The following is a 17738-nucleotide window of genomic DNA, read 5'->3' on the forward strand; positions in this document are numbered from 1 at the left end:
ACATGACTAGGAGATGTTCTCACATTGGAGTTAGGCTAAGAGAAAGCTATTTTTATATGAAAAATAAACTATTCTAGCTTGCTAATGCCTATTTTAACTTTGCTATTATTGAACATTTCTCAAAATCTCATTTAAAGCTACTCATTGTAATTTAGGTTTTTTTCTTTAAATTATTTAGAAGCAGAGAGATTCGAGTCAGAGACTGATACTCCCCATCCTCTTGTTTGTTCCCCAAATACCAGCAATTTTTGGGGCGAAGATGAGATCTGGAAACACAATCCAGAGCTTCCATGTGGGTGGCAGGGGCCTCATTACTTGTACCATCACTGCTCTCAGGGTCTACTTTAGCAGGAAGCTGAGCCAGTAACCAGAGCTAGGAACCAAACCCAGGGAATATGAAGTGAGTATCTTAACTGCTAGGCTGAACATTCATTCTGTAACTTGTAAGTAATACATAGGTTTCCGCAATTAAAGTAGCTAGGTTGTTCTGTGCTTCTTGTCTCCAAGGAAAGAAACCACGGCACAACTTAAAACAAAGCATAGGGCCGGCGCTGTGGCTCACTAGGCTAATCCTCCACCTGCGGTGCCGGCACCCCGGGTTATAGTCCCGATCGGGGTGCGGGATTCTGTCCTGGTTGCCCCTCTTCCAGGCCAGCTCTCTGCTGTGGACTGGGGGTGGGGGGCAGTGGAGGATGGCCCAGGTCCTTGGGCCTTGCACCTGCATGGGAGACTAGGAGGAAGCACCTGGCTCTTGACTTTGGATCGGGTCAGTGCAATATGCCAGCTGCAACAAGCCAGCTGTAGCGGCCATTTGGGGGGTGAACCAGCGGAAAAAAAGGAAGACCTTTCTCTGTCTCTCCCTCTCTCACTGTCTAACTGCTTGTCAAAAAATAAAATAAAATAAAAAAAAAAAACAAAGCATAATGAGTGCCCTTCTCAGCTATTTCAAAAGCTTAGTTCCTCGGGGAAAATAGTTAAAAGAAAGGCAAGAGAATTTGGAGAGTGAAGTGGGGTGTAAGTAGTGCTGAGCCATCAGTTTTTCCCGGCTTGCTGTTCACTTGGACAAACCCTGGGATGAGGATAAGGCTTTTAGATGAGCTTTTGGGATCTGCAAAGATGAGTTTAGTCAATACCTGGGTAGAGCTTCTAAGAACATGGCATGATCCAGAAGAGAAATGGTTGAATGTTTTACCTTGGCTGACGTGGTCTTAGGTAATTCAGTTTCCCAAGCTCTATCATGTTATCAAAGCAGAAAAAAGTGGCTACTTTGCACTGGGGGTGGTAGAGGTACAGTAGGGAGAGCTACCAGACCCAGAAGTGCTCTGTACACAGAAATGAGTGTCAAATCTGAGGCAGCCTGTGTGGTCAGCTCTCCTTGGATGGGCAGTGATGATGGAAGTCTTTATGTGTTCATGTTTGAACAAAGTGTAGTGATTATATGGTGCCTCTTTTTTAAAAAATATTTATTTATTTACTTTAAAGTCAGTGTTAGAGAGAGAGGAGAGAAGAGACATAGATCTTCCATCGGCTGGTTCACTCCCCAGGTGGCTCCAATGGGCAGCATGGAGCAGGTCAAAGCCAGGAGCAAGGATCTGAATGGAACCATGAAAAGGAGGAGGAAACCAGGAAGGTAATTTCAGTTCTCTAAACCAGCAGTAGCTCTCTGTCTCCCCAGAGGTAGCAGTAGACAGAAGTGAAAGACATTTACTATTCATAAACAGGTGGACTCATGAGAAAATTTGTGATACTAGAGCAAATTGGTTTTCTTTTCTATTTCTAAATTTGGTGGATCAAGCTTATAAATTTTCTTATTTCCAATTTAAAAAGTGTGTGGAGAGATTATCTTCTACCTGCTAATCTACTCCTCCATTACACATGATAGCCAGGATTGGTCCAGACTGAAGTCTGGAGCCAGGAACTCCATCCAGGTCTCCCACATGGGTTGCAGGGATCCAAGTACTTGAGCCATCACTGGCAGCCTCCCAGAGTGTTCTTTGGCAAGAAACTGGGTTGAAAGCAGAGCTGGGACTTGACCCGGACACTCTGATATAGGATGGGAGGCATCATAAGTGATATTCTAGCTGCTGAGCCATATACTTGCCCCAAGCCCTGGCATTTAATTAAAAAGGATTTTTCTATAAAATGTCTCTTTTTTTAAAAAAAAAGATTTATTTATTTGAAAGGCAGATTTACACAGAGGGATAGAGAGAGAGAGAGAGAGCGGTCTTCCATCCACTGGTTCACTCCTCAGGTGGCCACAATGACTGGGACTGGACCAGGCCAAAGCCAGAAGCCAAGATCTTCCAGATCTCCCATGAGGGTTCAGGGGCCCAAGCACTTGGGCCAACCTGTACTACTTTCCCAGGTGCGTTAGCAGGGAGCTGGATTGGAAGTGGAGCATCCAGGACTTGAGCCAATGCCCATGCCAGGGTTGCAGGTTGGGGCTTTATTGTACTACACCATAGTGCCAGCCCCCATAAAGTCTCTTACTCATAACTGTATTTTTAGTTTTGTAGGTTGTTGAATTCTACTGTTTTATTTTCTTCACTCATTCTGTTGCCCCCTCCTTTTAAAAGGCTAATAGCATGTGTGTGAATGAAAAGTCACAAAGTAAATTTAAATTACTTCCTAATTATGTTCATTTTTGTATATTGAACCATTTGCTATAAACATTCTTGGAATATTACAAAATATTATATTGAGTTGTTGGAGAATGGATGTCGGGTCTTTAAATTGTTATTTCTTTCTTTTTTCTTTTTCTTTTTTATTTTTTTTTTTTGACAGGCGGAGTATAGTGAGAGAGAGAGACAGAGAGAAAGGTCTTCCTTTTGCTGTTGGTTCACCCTCCAATGGCCGCCACGGCTGGCGCACTGCGGCCGGCGCACCGCCCTGATCCGAAGGCAGGAGCCAGGTACCTCTCCTGGTCTCCCATGGGGTGCAGGGCCCAAGCACTTGGGCCATTCTCCACTGTACTCCCTGGCCACAGCAGAGAGCTGGCCTGGAAGAGGGGCAGCCGGGACAGAATCCGGTGTGCCGGCGCCGCTAGGCGGAGGATTAGCCTAGTGAGCCGCGGTGCCGGCCTAAATTGTTATTTCTTCGTTTTGCCCTAGGTTCTGAATTTAGTTTCCAAAATTAGAGTTTTTCATTCATACATGAAGAAGATATTTCTTTTTGATAGCCAAATATGGAGGGTGGGGTAGGCAGATTGAGTTAGGAAGCAGGAAAATAAAGAAATGTGTACTTTTAGGATGTCTTGACACTGTTAAAAACTGCCCTTTAGATTACTTGCAAACACTGGGAAGATATATCTCATTATGTTAATCCATCCTTGTATACTTTATTTTTTTTTATTTTATTTTATTTATTTTTTTTTTTTTTTACAGGCAGAGTTAGACAGTGAGAGAGAGACAGAGAGAAAGGTCTTCCTTTTTCCATTGGTTCATCCCCTAAATGGCCACTACGGCTGGTGCGCTGCGCCGAACCGAAGCCAGGAGCCAGGTGCCTCCTCCTGGTCTCCCATGCGGGTGCAGGGCCCAAGCATTTGGGCCATCCTCCACTGCCCTTCCGGGCCACAGCAGAGTTCTATCCTTGTATACTTTAATAAGCATTCCTTCCTTTTATCAAGTTTTTATTTTTTTTCCTAATTATTAAAATGTGATAATGCTTAGAGAACAAATTTGAAAAGGCACTCATGACCTGCCTTTAACAGATTCAACAAAAGGAACATGGGAAACTGTTGAAAGCTTTGTCAGATTGCTAAATGAAGTGGAAGATTAGGTAGGAAATCTGGTGTGTTTATACTGCTGGGAAGATAAGCGTTGAATCATTTTGCGTTCACTTTTGAGTTTTGTTTTAAAATGTCTCTGTAAGCAATGGTATGTTTTGACTTATGAACACTGAGGCCAAAGGGAGAAGAAAGAACTCTCCACATGTAATGTGGAAGAGACTTCTTGTTAGTTATCTAGATTCCATATGGTTTTGTGGAGTTCTTGGTAGAAGCAGAAGGAAAATCCAGCTGGGGAATTATTCTGATGTATTTCATTGCTCTGTGAGAAGTGAAATGATAAAGCGGTTAGGACATATTTTATAAGGAAAAGCCGGTTGTGCAGCCACCTTCACTAATTTCTATTTCATTAATGGGATGTCTGTGTGCCCTCGCCATGAGTTCTGTATTTTCTCTCAGTAGATACTTAAAGGCCACTCTTCTGCATGGTTCAGCCTTCAGTTTTTCTGGGGTGGTTTCTGACGCTATTGGAAAGAGGCTTTTTTGCCTTGGCACTTAGTCTGCATGGGGCTTATTACATAAACTATCACTAATAACAAGGGATTGGAGTTAGACTAGCGAATGTCTTCAGAGAATTTTCCCAACATATATAAAGTTGGCTCAAAATCTCCTGTCTCAAATTGGAAAGCAGTGTGTAAAAGATAGGCAAACTAATATCTTTAAGAAATGCGTTGTAACAGATGGAAGAATGTTATACAACTACAGTTGTATAGTATATGATATACATAGTTTTGTAATATAGCTTTATGCATAAAACTACAGTTTATGCTATAGTATTTAATGATGTTTTTACTTTAAAATTTACTACATATGGGTGAAATGCTCATTTTTTTTCATTCAATTCTCTTTTATAGCCACTGTCTGTATTCTCACTAAACTAGGGTTTTTCTGTTTTTTTTTTTTTTCTTTTTTTAAGGTAAAGCTAAGTTTTCCTTGGCTTACTAAGATGAAGCTCATTCTAATGTCAACATCCAAAAGATAAAAACACTATTTCACTCAGACTGCTGATGTTGGCTTTAATTTCCATTCTGAAATATAGTTGCAATCCATGTTCAAAGTAAGCAATGCAAATGTCATTTTGTCTTAAAGCATCTTAGAACCGTGACTCTAAATAAGCGTCTGCACTAAGACCAAAGGTTCAGTTTTCATGCATTCCTATTCTGATTCAAGATTGACATTCTGTGTTGTTATTTGGGTTTCTAGCTATTTAAAATAATTATTTTATTTTTTATCAAACTTGATGTTACTATTGAGCCTCCATAGCCATATTTTGGCAAGGAAATCAGAGCATGGGAGCCTTTTTCAATAATTTGCTATAATGCAAAGAGCTTAATGCCCCTATTATAGATTTGATTCTATTATACTCTCTCTCCAGAACTAATGGAGCACTCAACTTATTCATGTTAAAGAAAATGATTGAATATGAAAACCTTCCAGACACTGCTTCTTGCCAGAATTAAAACTGCTCTGTTTTTATACTGACCAGAGAAGTCATCCCTTAATTGAGTTTATTATTGTTTTTCACCTGCCAGGAAGCCCCATACAAGGCACATAAATGTCCATTTGTTGGACATTATTTTGGATCTCTATTTAATGCTCTTATTTTTGTTTTAAAATATACAATAGTAATAGCCATCATTTTATTTAATGCTTACAATGTGAGAGGGAGTCTTCTAGTTCTTTATATGAATTGTTTCAAATCACACGAAACACCAGTGAGTAGGTACTACTGTCACCATGTTAGAAATGAAGAAACTGAGGTTTGAAGAGGTAAGCATACTGTAGAGTAAGGCTTAAACATCTGAGCTCTTTACTAAACTATTTTATCATTTAGCTAAAACCACTTGAAAGTGAGTTAAGCTAGTAGGCTAGGAATCAACACATTTACTTAAAAATGCTGAGTAGCTACTCTGTAATATAATTATAGAAGCAAACTAGGAAAACTTGGTAAAATATAGTTGCTTAATTAAGTCAGTAAGATAGATCATTTAGTCAATGAGACAGGAAAACACAAAGCTAACTAAAATATAATGTAGTGTGTATTGTGCTATAATATAAGTATAAATTAAATGACATGTTGAGCAACATGAGTTTATTCTAATTATTTTGATGATATCAGACAGATTCTGGAAAAAGGGAATTTGAGAATGCACTTGAAGATTTGTGAAAAGTTTGGACAAAGAGAATCATGGAACTGTTATTTTAGGGTAGAGGGTAAAATAAGAGCTGAAAGACAAAGTCTAGAGTTGTTTATGGATTGTTTATTTTAATGAGAGTAGGACATTATTTTGAGATATTTATGGCATGCAGAGTAGTAAAAATTAATATTTTATTTGGAAAAGTTTACAGAGATTATTTTCTTTACAAAATTTTCACTGATATAGAAACCAAACCCAAAGAAATACTATGCACTTTTTTTCAACTTTTATTTAATAACTATAAATTTACAATTTTTGGATTATAGCAGCTTTTCCCCCCTATAACCTCCTGCCCACCCGCAACCCTCCCATCTCCTGCTCCCTTTCCTAACCCATTCTTCATCACAATTTTTTCAATTATCATTATATACAGAAGATCAACTTAGTATATAATAAGTAAAAATTTCAACAAACTGCACCCACACAGATACACAAAGTATAGAGTACTGTTTGAGTACTAGTTATACCATTAAATCACATAGTACAACACATTAAGGACAGAGGTCCTACCTGGGGAGAAGGTGCACAGTGACTCCCGTTGTTGATTTAACAATTGACACTCTTAATTATGACATCAGTAATCACCCAAGGCTCTTTTCATGAGCTGCCAAGGCTATGGAAGCTTCTTGAGATTGCCAACTCCGATCTTATTTAGACAAGGCCATAGTCAAAGTGGAAGTTCTCTCCTCCCTTCAGAGAAAGGTACCTCCTTCTTTGATGGCCTGTTATTTCTGCTGGGATCTGACACGGAGATCTTTCATTTAGGTGTTTTGTTTTTTTTTTTTTTTTTTTTTTTTTTTTTTTTTTTTTTTTTTGCCACAGTGTCTTGGCTTTCCATGCCTGCGAAACTCTCATGGGCTTTTTAGCCAGAACCGAATGCCTTAAGGGCTGATTCTGAGGCCAGAGTGCTATTTAGGGCATTTGCCATTCCATGAGTCTGTTGTATAGAAGGAAAGTTTTAAGAGGAAGATTAAGTTAAAGAAGAGAAGTGCCATTCAAGTATTGATGACACTGGAAATCCACTTTAGGAATTCAGACTTCAGAGGAAAGCCAAGGAAGTTTAAATAATGAAGTATTGTTGGCCATCTGTGTGGTCTTGGACTCACTGCAGGGTTGAGATTCTACCTCCTACCTCTGTCACCTACCAACTGTGTGACTGCAGCAAGTCTTTAATCTCTCTGCTGATGATAAAGCCATTTGCCTCAGATCTTCATGGGCATAGTTTAGATATTGTATATAAAGTGGCTAGCTAATACTTGTTATTGAATAAGTACATTGTTGTCACATTCAATTTTTATGTCAGTTGGCTTGACAAAATCTAGGCTTAGAATAATAACTATTGTAGTTATACGACACTGAAGATCATAGTTCTTGAAGTCAAGTAATAGGAAGCAGGTTTGTAAGTATTTGTAAAAATGTCAGTAAAGTGGTAAAAAAAGCTGCCATACTAGATAACTAGTGTTTAATAGGTCAGAGTTTATAGTATTAGCTCATTGATGGGATATAGAGAGCCCCCCAGCAAAGAGTGTATGGGGATAACTAACCTTCACAGCGTGCACAAGTAAGAGAATGGTGATGATGGTGACTGAGAAGGAGCAAGGTTCAAGACACGGGTTGGGGATACACATGATGAGTTCATATTGAGATACAATTTTGAAGAGGTCTTCTGAAGGTAGCTGGGAAACATAAGGAGTCTGGACTTAAAAAGGGAAGCCCAGGAGTCAGCCATGGAAATAGACATCAGTGCAGCAGAAGGAAATTGTATGATAGTCTGCAAAATGAAAAGAAAAAAAAAAGTTGAGGGAAAAAGGGATAGCAAAGAAAGCGTAGAATAATCAAAGTGGAATCTATCAACAAAGATCATAGCAAGGAAGTGTTGGTACTTTTTTCACAGAAGGGCAGCGTTCGTTGGTGTTGCTGCTGCAGAAGAGGACACGTCCTATGAGGAGTGGCTGACCACTAGGAGGGTAATTCCTTTTTTAAATAAATTCCTTTTTTTTAACAAAATGCTGATATTTGGCATCATCATTGTGATGCAGCAAGTCAGACTGCCACCTGCAATGCTGGCATCCTATATGGGCCCATTTTGAGCCCTGGCTACTCCACTTTCAATCCATTTCCCTGCTTATGTGCCTGGGAATGCACCGAAAGATGACCCATATATTTGGGCCCCTGTCATCCACTCGGGAGATCAGGATGGAGTTCCAGACTCCTGGATTCATCCTGGTTGAGTCCCAGCCATTATCGCTACTTGTGGAGCCAATCAGAAGATCTCTTCCACCCCCTTTCTATAACTCTGTCTTTCAAATAAATAAATCATTTTTAAAATAAAAAAACTGATATTTAAGATAGTCTATCATAAATTGGAGAATGATTGGGAGGAAATGAATTAGAAGAGACTTTGGCTCAAATTTTCAGATTTATTTCTAGGTTAGTAGAAAAGACAGTGAAATTAAGGAAATAGTATCAAGGATAATTTTATTTTATAGGAAATGTTTGAATATGAAGAACATCCCACTGTTGAGAAACACATTGAAGATATGTAATGACCATGGAGGCAGTTCCTATGGAACATGGCATAAGTACGATGAACTACAAAGCATTGTGGGTTTACTTGGAAAATTAGTAAGAATATTTGGTCCTCTGAGATAAGGGAATGATAATCTAATGGGCAGGTATAGAAATTCATTATAGGGCCAGCGCCATGGCTCACTAGGCTAGTCCTCCACCTGCAGCGCCAGCACCCCGGGTTCTAGTCCCAGTCGGGGCACAGGATTCTGTTCCGATTGCGCCTCTTCCAGGCCAGCTCTCTGCTGTGGCCCAGGAAGGCAGTGGAGGGTGGCCCAAGTGCTTGGGCCCTGCATCCACATGGGAGAACAGGAAGAAGCACCTGGCTGTTGGCTTCGGATCGGCACAGCACGCCAGCATGGCAGCCATTTAGGGGTGAAGCAATGGAAAGAAAGACCTTTGTGTCTCCCTCTCTCACTGTCTAACACTGTCTGGCAAAAAAAAAAAAAAAAGACTTGATGGTAGGTAAACTAAGGGGTTTCACATGGGATGGGTTCCTCTTTTATCAAAGAGAAAATGAAAACAACCACAAGTGTGAAGAGGGAGATGTTCACTTTGGGAGAGCCTAACACTGCTTAAGAAAACAGGGATTCAGTCCTGAAAGACTAAAGAAGTTATACTACAGCTGCATTTGATATAAAAATGGCTTGAATTCATAGGACAATAAATGGTGCGTTGTATATGAACTTCAAACTGCTCATAGAAAAACAGAATTAAAAGATATAAAACATAAGCTTTAATTCTTTCTCATTAGAAGCTCCATGAAGTGGAAGATCTGAGTCATTTAGACCATCTCTAAAGATAACAATTAATTATGCCAAAGCAGTCTTTTTTTACATTATAAATTTTTTTTTGAGATTTAAAGGTTTTTTAAGTTTAGCTGACAAAAAATAAATGAGAAGTCAAATCAGTACCATAAGGTGGACATCTAATTATTTTCCTTGGAAATCCTCAGAAAATAGTCCTTTTTTCATGAGAGAGGTTGGCAGGAGCATCGTTGTGGTAGAGAAAAACGCTCTAGTGAAACTTTCACAGGCATTGTTTGGTTGTCATGTTGGCTAACTTTTTCAAAACACTCTCCTAATAAAGGTTTTATTGTTCTTTGGCTCTCCCGAAAGTCAGGTAAAAATATTTTGTGTATCCCAGCAAGCAATTGCCATGATTTTTGGTCTTAACCAGTCTAACTTTCCTTTGACTAGACCACTTCTGCCTCTTGGTAGCCAGTGCTTTGTCTCCAGGAGCATATTGGTAAAGCCATATTTTATTAAAAACCTTTTTGTTAGAAGTCATCAAAGGAATGCTTCAGGCTCTTGAGGCTGCATGTTTAAAATTTCCATCGAAAGCTCTTGTCTCCAGTTGATTTGGGGGCAACTTTTTTGGTACCCATTGATGAAAAACATTATTCCACTCTGATTTTTCAAACATGTAAGTTGACCCATTTGAGTTGTCTATGATAGTGTTGGCTATTATTTGGGCTGTTAATTTTTGGTCCACTTCAAGAACATGAAAATATTAACTTTTTTTTCCAACAACTGATGTGAATGGTCTGCTACCGCAGGCATCATCTTCAGTATCATCACGTCCCTTCTTAAAATGAGTTATCCAGGACGGTAAAGCGGCTCACTAGGCTAATCCTCCACCTGCGGCACTGGCACACCAGGTTCTAGTCCTGGTTGGAGCACCGGTTCTGTCCTGGTTGCTCCTCTTCCAGGCCAGCTCTCTGCTGTGGCTGGGAGTGCAGTGGAGGATGGCCCAAGTCTTTGGGCTCTGCACCTGCATGGGAGACCAGGAGAAGCACCTGGCTCCTGCCTTCGGATCAGCGCGGTGCGCCAGCCGCAGCGGCCATTGTGGGGTGAACCAACAGAAAAGGAAGACCTTTCTCTCTGTCTCTCTCTGTCTCACTGTCCACTCTGCCTGTCAAAAAAAATGAATTATCCATTTTAAACTTCTGATTTCTGTGGGGTATTTTCTCTATAAACTTTTGGTAAGGCATAAATGATTTCACCATTTTTCCACTCATGCTTCATTGTATTTTTTTAAAATCTTTTATTTGAAGGAGGAGAGAGAGGGAGAGGGAGAAAAGAAGGGGCAGGGAGAAGAGAGGGGCAGGGAGAGAGAGAGAGCGAGATTGATTGATTCACTATAAGTTTGGGATTTGTTATTTATTCTATTTTAGCAAAATTCATGCTGTTCTGATAGAGGTTCTTTCAAAAATGATGTCTTAGCTTTCATGGTATATTTTGTTCATATATGCTGTGACATGTTAGTATGAATTTATTTTGGTGCAAAAATTTTGAAATCTATACATAGTTTTTTCACAATATGCATTATGAGAATCCTTTTTATATTTTCCTCCATTGTCTGGAGAATGTAATTAATTGCTGAAGACTGTAGAATGCTTACCGAAGAGAAGTTCCTGACCTCCTCAGAGGAAATTTGATATGGCCAGCATGAAGTACAAGAGTAATTCAAAAAATCTTTGGAGAATGAAATTAAAAGATAGTTTATTTTGCTGCAAAAATATTTTGAAAGTCATACATGGTTTTTCCATAATACAAATTTATTTGTGAACTTTTTGAATATGTCTAGTACAGTCTTAAAATAAAGAGAAAACTGCATGCTTTGGAAACTGCCAATAACTAGGAACACCATGAAGAAAACAGAAATTTTATAACATAAAGATACTGTGTGGTAGAGGTTGGCTATGTCAGTACTAGAAACTAGGGGGAAGAGAGATAAAGTAGTGTTCATGGTGATGTATGTATGTTTTTCATGATTAAGAAAATGTGGGAAGAGCGCAGAGAGATTTTGTCTTTTTTGTTTTACATTTTAAGAGACAAATTGTATGTTATGTACGAATCTTAAAAATGGACAATCCACTAGTTATTGGTGTATTCACATAGTTGCATAACAGTTACTGCAAACTAACTGTAAGTATTATTGATCTCCCACTGAAAGAGACTCCTTACTCATTAGCAACCACTGTTCCTCTCCTTTCATCACAACCTTCCTCCTCTCTCCCTCTATTGAGATCGACATATATCCTTATGACAGTGTTACTCTGTCTTGCCCATTTTAACTTCGTAGCTATCTTTAAAATTGGAAGTATGAATATTTCAAAATCATCATTTCATTAAGTTTTTTGGACTATTCTTGTTCCATTGCATTTCTGTATAATTTTTTAGCATCATCCTCTCAATTTATGCATATATTTTTTGAGCTTATTTTAATTGATTTTTGTTGTATAGTTCATTTATTTCTTTAACATTTATTAATTCCATCTGTTGGCCTTGAGTTTAATTTTTTCTTCCTTTTGTAATCCCTTAACCTTGGAAGTAAGGTTTGATTTGAGAGTTCTTTTCTATTATAGGCATCCCTGCATACAAATTATCTATTACATTCTATTTTATGTGCACTCTCAGTTTTTATGTAGTGAGTTTTCAATCTGATTTATCTCAAATTCTTGTTTTAGCCCACTGCTTATTTAGTAGTGAGTTGTTTAATTTTTAACATGTTTGTAAACTTCCTAATTTTCATCTGTCACTAGACCCTAATTTAATTACAAGTGATTAGAAAACACATTTTGTACAGCTGTAGTCTTTTTAAACTTGATGAAGATTTTTTAAGGACTAATATATATTCCATGTATGTTTGATAATGTGTATTCTGTTAAGAAGTTGGTTCACCATACAAAAACACAGCAGTGTTATACACAATATTAGAAAAACATACAGGGAATAAATGATCATCTCAATGGGAAAAGAAAGCATTTGAAAAATATCCAGCATGCTTTTATGCTACAAAATATACTCAAAAACTGGAAATAGAAAGGAAATTCTTCAACATGATGAAGGCATATATGAAAAGCACACAATTAACATCATAGTTATTAACTGGATACTTTCTCCCCAAGAGCACAAACAAGAGGAGAGAGATGTCTGCTTTCTCTACTTAATTGTTCCTGAAGTTCCATTCAGGGCAATTAAGGTAGAAAATGAAATAAAATTCATCAAAATTGGAAAGAAGTAAAATTATCTCTTGTTTGCAGAAGATGTGACTCTTCAGAGAGAAGACCCTAAGGAATCTACTAAAAAGCTATGAGAACTAATACATTCATTGAATAAGATTGAAGGATACAAAGTTAGTATATAAAAATGCATTTATACACTTGTAGTAATCCCAAAATAAAATTACAACTAACAATAACATCAGAAAGTATAAATTTTAGGAATAAATTTGCCAACAGTAGTGTAAAACTTGCACTATGAAAACTACATAACATTGTCGAGAGAAATTAAAATGATGCAAATAAATGAGAAAGCACCACCTTTCATCTACTGAAAAACTTAATGCTATTAAGATGGAATTTCTCTCCAAGTTACTTATAGCTGAGACCTGATGATTGTGAGGCTCCTTCATAACACTTGTATCCGTTTGCTATTTCCACCTTCTGTTCTCATTCTCTCCCCCATTTTTTTCTCCTTGGTGAAAAAGCCAGGAATGCTGAAGATCTCCTTTTCATCTTTTGGTGTGTGTATGTGTGTGTGTGTGTTTTAAAGTGGTTTTAGGAACCCAAAAAAGGCTCATGACACACTGAACTCTGAGAAATCCATTACCCTTGGTGGTTTTGAGACAGACAGTTCTATTTTAAGAAAGGAAGTAATGTAAAAAAAAATTCTATACATCATTTTGAACACCGGTGAAAAGATGTTTGATGAAATGGAAGTGGTTGAAGTATAAGCAAATGTGGTAAAGTGATACTTGAAGTTAAAATACCAAAGCAAATTAAATACCAAGTGTCATGAAACATGAATCATTGACTTTTTAGAAAAGAGAACTAAAAATATTCAGTGATCTTACAAATCAATGAGAATATGAGTACTCAAATATAATCTGAAATTAAGTTACAATAAAAAGCCGAGCTCTCCTAGGAAAATAAATTCAACACAACTGTTAAGCAAATCTGCATAGTAAAATGAAATAACACTTTGGTTAACAAACTGAAAATTTAAATTATAATCATATCAACTTTTATAAGTATATTAATGTTTATATATGTGTCCATCCAGGTATTTGATCAGAGGCAGAAAAATGAAGCCTATTTCTAAGCAGAATGAATAGTAAATTTGTAAAATATTCATATACTTTGAGCCATTAATTCCACTTTTAGAATATTTACTAAGGAAATTGTCAAAGGTATACCCAAGAAACATTCATATGCATTCTCACTGCAACATCATAAAATGAAATCATGGTATAAATATTCTTAATAATCAAATGAAGAATGTAAAGCTACTAAGTCTCTAATCCTCTTAGCATAATGAGGAATATTGGACAATACTGACCGTATTTTAGATACATTTTATTGGGTAATATTTATATTCAAAAATTTTTGTCATACACATAAAATTGGAAGCAAAATTAAAAGAACATAGACAAACAACTCTATAATTTAACACTGTACCATTCTTAAATATCACTGAAACTACTCCCTGAGGGACTTTTGCTTATACCACCAATATGTGATAACCCTGTCCATAGATCATTTTTTTTTTTTTTTTGACAGGCAGAGTGGATAGTGAGAGAGAGAGAGAGAAAGGTCTTCCTTTGCCGCTGGTTCACCCTCCAATGGCCGCTGCAGCCGGAGCACTGCACTGATCTGAAGCCAGGAGCCAGGTGCTTCTCCTGGTCTCCCATGCAGATGCAGGGCTCAAGAACTTGGGCCATCCTCCACTGCACTCCCGGGCCACAGCAGAGAGCTGGCCTGGAAGAGGGGCAACCGGGACAGAATCCGGCACCCCGACCAGGACTAGAACCGGGTGTGCCGGTGCCGCAGGCGGAGGATTAGCCTAGTGAGCCGCAGCACCGTCCTCCATAAATCATTTAATAGATCACTTAACATACTGGTTAACATTCCTGCATCCCCGTTTGGGATACTTGGCTTGGATACCCAGTTCCAGGTCCTGACTCCAGCTTCCAGCTATTGCAGTTGCTGGGAGGCAAAAATGATGGTTCAAGTAATTGTCTTCCTGTCACCCACTTGGGAATTCCTTGCTCTAGATTTTAGTCTGTCTCAGACATGGCTGTTATGGGCATTTGGGGAGTAAACTGATGGATGATATTCTCTGCTTATCTCTGCTTCTCAAAAAAAATTGTACATGATCTCTTGGTAATATTGACATCAGCTTCAGCATAACATGTAGAAAAATACTCATACCATGAATATGTTGATAATGAATATTCATTGTATTTGATCATAATAGTATCCAGGTTAACACTTTGCACGTAAAAGTACCAGAGAAACCTCACCTGTGCTCTCTCTAATAAAGTGGAGTAAGATATTCTGATAATGTGCCTTTCACACAGGCATAAAGAACAATTGCAAGCAGTCAAAATAAGAGTTCCAAAACCCTGGAATTTAAAGACTTGCAACAATCTGAGGAATAGTTTCTGAAAAAGAAATTGGGGTCATCACATTACTATGCCAGCTATGAAAACCATCTGTAGGAATGGGGACAGTGAGTCTGGAGCATCCCAGGAGCCCACTCCCACAGATTGGTCACTAATGGACCTGTCTAGAAAAACTCTATCTTTAGTTTGTCCTTGTTCTGCCTGACCTGAAGCTCTGTGATGCAAACTACCAACCTCCCACAGGGCTTTATTTTAACAAAAAATCATAGCAAATGTTTAATATTGCAGCCGCCTGAGATCACAGTGCTAGTTGGGATGAGAGAGGCTAACCAAAACCTTAGAAGGAAAAACGGGGACTGATGTGTCCTTGAGAGGTTTGCTGTGGAGATCCAGAAGGCTATAACCCACATTCAGAACTGGGTGCATGTAGGAAGCTGTGCATGTGCCCAGGACAGACCTGAGAAGACCCCGGATCTCACCTCCAGCAAACCTTGGAGATTTTTTCAAGTGGAAGTTAAAGGCTAAAACAGAGTTACATACTGCCTGTTGGAGCATTTGAAACAAAAACCATCAAGACTGTGGGAGAGGAAATCAATATCCAAACATTAATTGCATTTCTGTAAACTAGTAATTAACAACCTGAAAATGAAATTAACTCATTTAACTAGCATCAGAAAGTAAAATCATTAAGAACAAATTTAATGTAAGACATCCATTTGAAACTGTAAAGCACTGTTGAATAAAGTTGTAGATCAATGTATATAAATAGAAAAACATTTCATAGTCATGGATCAGAAGAATGAATACTATTCAGGTGAAAAATTCCCCAAACTATTTTATGGGTTATTACAATATCTTTCTTTCTTTCTTTTTTTTTTTTTTTTTTTTTTTTTTGACAGGCAGAGTGGATAGTGAGAGAGAGAGACAGAGAGAAGGGTCTTCCTTTGCCGTTGGTTCACCCTCCAATGGCCACCACAGCCGGCGCACCACACTGATCCGAAGGCAGGAGCCAGGTACTTCTCCTGGTCTCCCATGGGGTGCAGGGCCCAAGCACTCGGGCCATCCTCCACTGCACTCCCGGGCCACAGCAGAGAGCTGGCCTGGAAGAGGGGCAACCGGGACAGAATCCGGTGCCCCGACAAGGACTAGTACCCGGTGTGCCGGTGCCACAGGTAGAGGATTAGCCTATTGAGCCACGGTGCCGGCCACAATATCTTTCAAAATCCAACATTTATTTTTGGCAGAGTGGACAAAATGGACCTAAATGTATGTTAAATGGAAATGCCAATGGATCCAGAATCACTGAACCAATATTGGGATACCTGAACATTGTTGGGGAGGACTAATCTGTCCCAATTCAAAAACTGTGGTATGTTAGCTAATATATTATCTTATTATCACAAGATGACTTCCTACCTAATATGCACATAACGCTTGGATGATCTAGACTGGCAGACTCGGTACTTTTCACTGGACCTCAAGGAAGTTTGCTTGTCCTGTTGCAGGAATATTTTGCCTCTGCTTATAGCATCAACTAGCTTGTTCTAGGATTCTCTTAGATCAACTTTCTGTGCTATAAATCCTGCTATCCTTCTAGGCTCCCACCCCAACTACCCTCCTTGGGGAAGTTTTGTTGGATATCTTAGAGACCCTAATCTTTGTGTATTGTTTCTTGAGTCAAGGGTGGTCTAAACTGCTTATAGGTGAGCCAGCTAGCCATGGCCAATGAAATATCTGATCAAGTAGAGTTCATAACCTAAGATCTTTTAAAATAATTTTTTTTTGAAAATCAGATATAGTGAAAGATGGAGAGACACACAGGAGGAGATTTCCATCCACTGGTTCATTCTCCAGATGGTTGGAATGCCCAGGGCTGGGGTAGACTGAAGCCAAGAGCCAGGAGCTTCGTCTAAGTCTCACATGGGTGACAGGGGCCCAAACACTTACACCATTTTCTGCTTTTCTCAAGCCATTAGCAGGGAGCTGGGTCAAAAGTGGGACAACTGCGGCATGAGCCAGTGTCCATATGGGATGCCAGCATCATGGGTGGCAGCTTTACTGGTGATGCCACAGAGCTGACCCCTGGAAGGTCTTGAGACCCTCAGTACCTCTTATTTGCTCCTAGGGGGACATGGTCTAAGACAGTTACATTGCCCTTGACCACCCCTTGGTATGGGGAGGAGCTTATTCCCTGGCCAGTACCTCCTGATGTTTGTGGGTACATGATATCAGATATCTCAGGTAATCTAGGACATAACCATCCAGACAAATATCACACATCATCAGCTATCTGCAAGAAACCCTTCTACCCTTTTTTGATTCGCATTCCTGGTTGGCCTCACATGCTTGAGAATGTTTTACTCTTGATTGCTGAGAGCTTCCTGTCATTCCTCCCACATTATTCCTACTGCCAGTACTGTTTACTCTTACATAAGATCTGCTTTTTATTCCTGACATTTGACTGATCATGAACTGTACTTTCACGGTCATGCTCTCTCTCAGTTTCTGACCCCTTAAAAGCTAGTACATAGAATGCTAAGATATGTGGACCATAAGATTAATAGTAAAGGCTCACTTAAGTGTATCTTAACACTCAAACTATGATATAACCTAGACCAGAGACTTTCAGGAGACAAGGACAGCTCAGCACAAATGTAACTTTTAAACCATACAACAAAGCTTACCATTTTAAAATTTATATAAGGTGAACAAATTTCATATATACAGATTTAGGAGCATAGTGATACTTCCCACCCTACCCTCCCTCCTGCCAATGT

General features: G+C 38.9%; 1 long non-coding RNA gene across 17 annotated transcripts in view; it reads left to right on the forward strand.

Moving 5' to 3' along the window:
* LOC149127602 (uncharacterized) overlaps window positions 1-17738 on the forward strand; it is a 330118-nt gene that overhangs the window by 43772 nt on the left and 268608 nt on the right. Inside the window, exons 3-4 of one of the 17 annotated variants that reach the window (XR_016231118.1) lie at window positions 7877-7949; window positions 8472-8486. The exons of 13 other annotated variants lie outside the window; for them this stretch is intronic. This is a non-coding gene — a long non-coding RNA (uncharacterized LOC149127602). Of the gene's footprint in view, window positions 1-7876; window positions 7950-8471; window positions 8487-15860; window positions 15976-16205; window positions 16331-17738 lie in introns of those variants that run through there. 3 more of the 17 variants (XR_016231124.1, XR_016231122.1, XR_016231113.1) reach the window with 3 other exon arrangements.

Source organism: Oryctolagus cuniculus, chromosome 3 (genome assembly GCF_051225735.1).
Source record: "Oryctolagus cuniculus isolate XC-2025 breed Fujian yellow rabbit chromosome 3, ASM5122573v1, whole genome shotgun sequence".
In the NCBI taxonomy this organism is placed as follows: Eukaryota; Metazoa; Chordata; class Mammalia; order Lagomorpha; family Leporidae; genus Oryctolagus; species Oryctolagus cuniculus.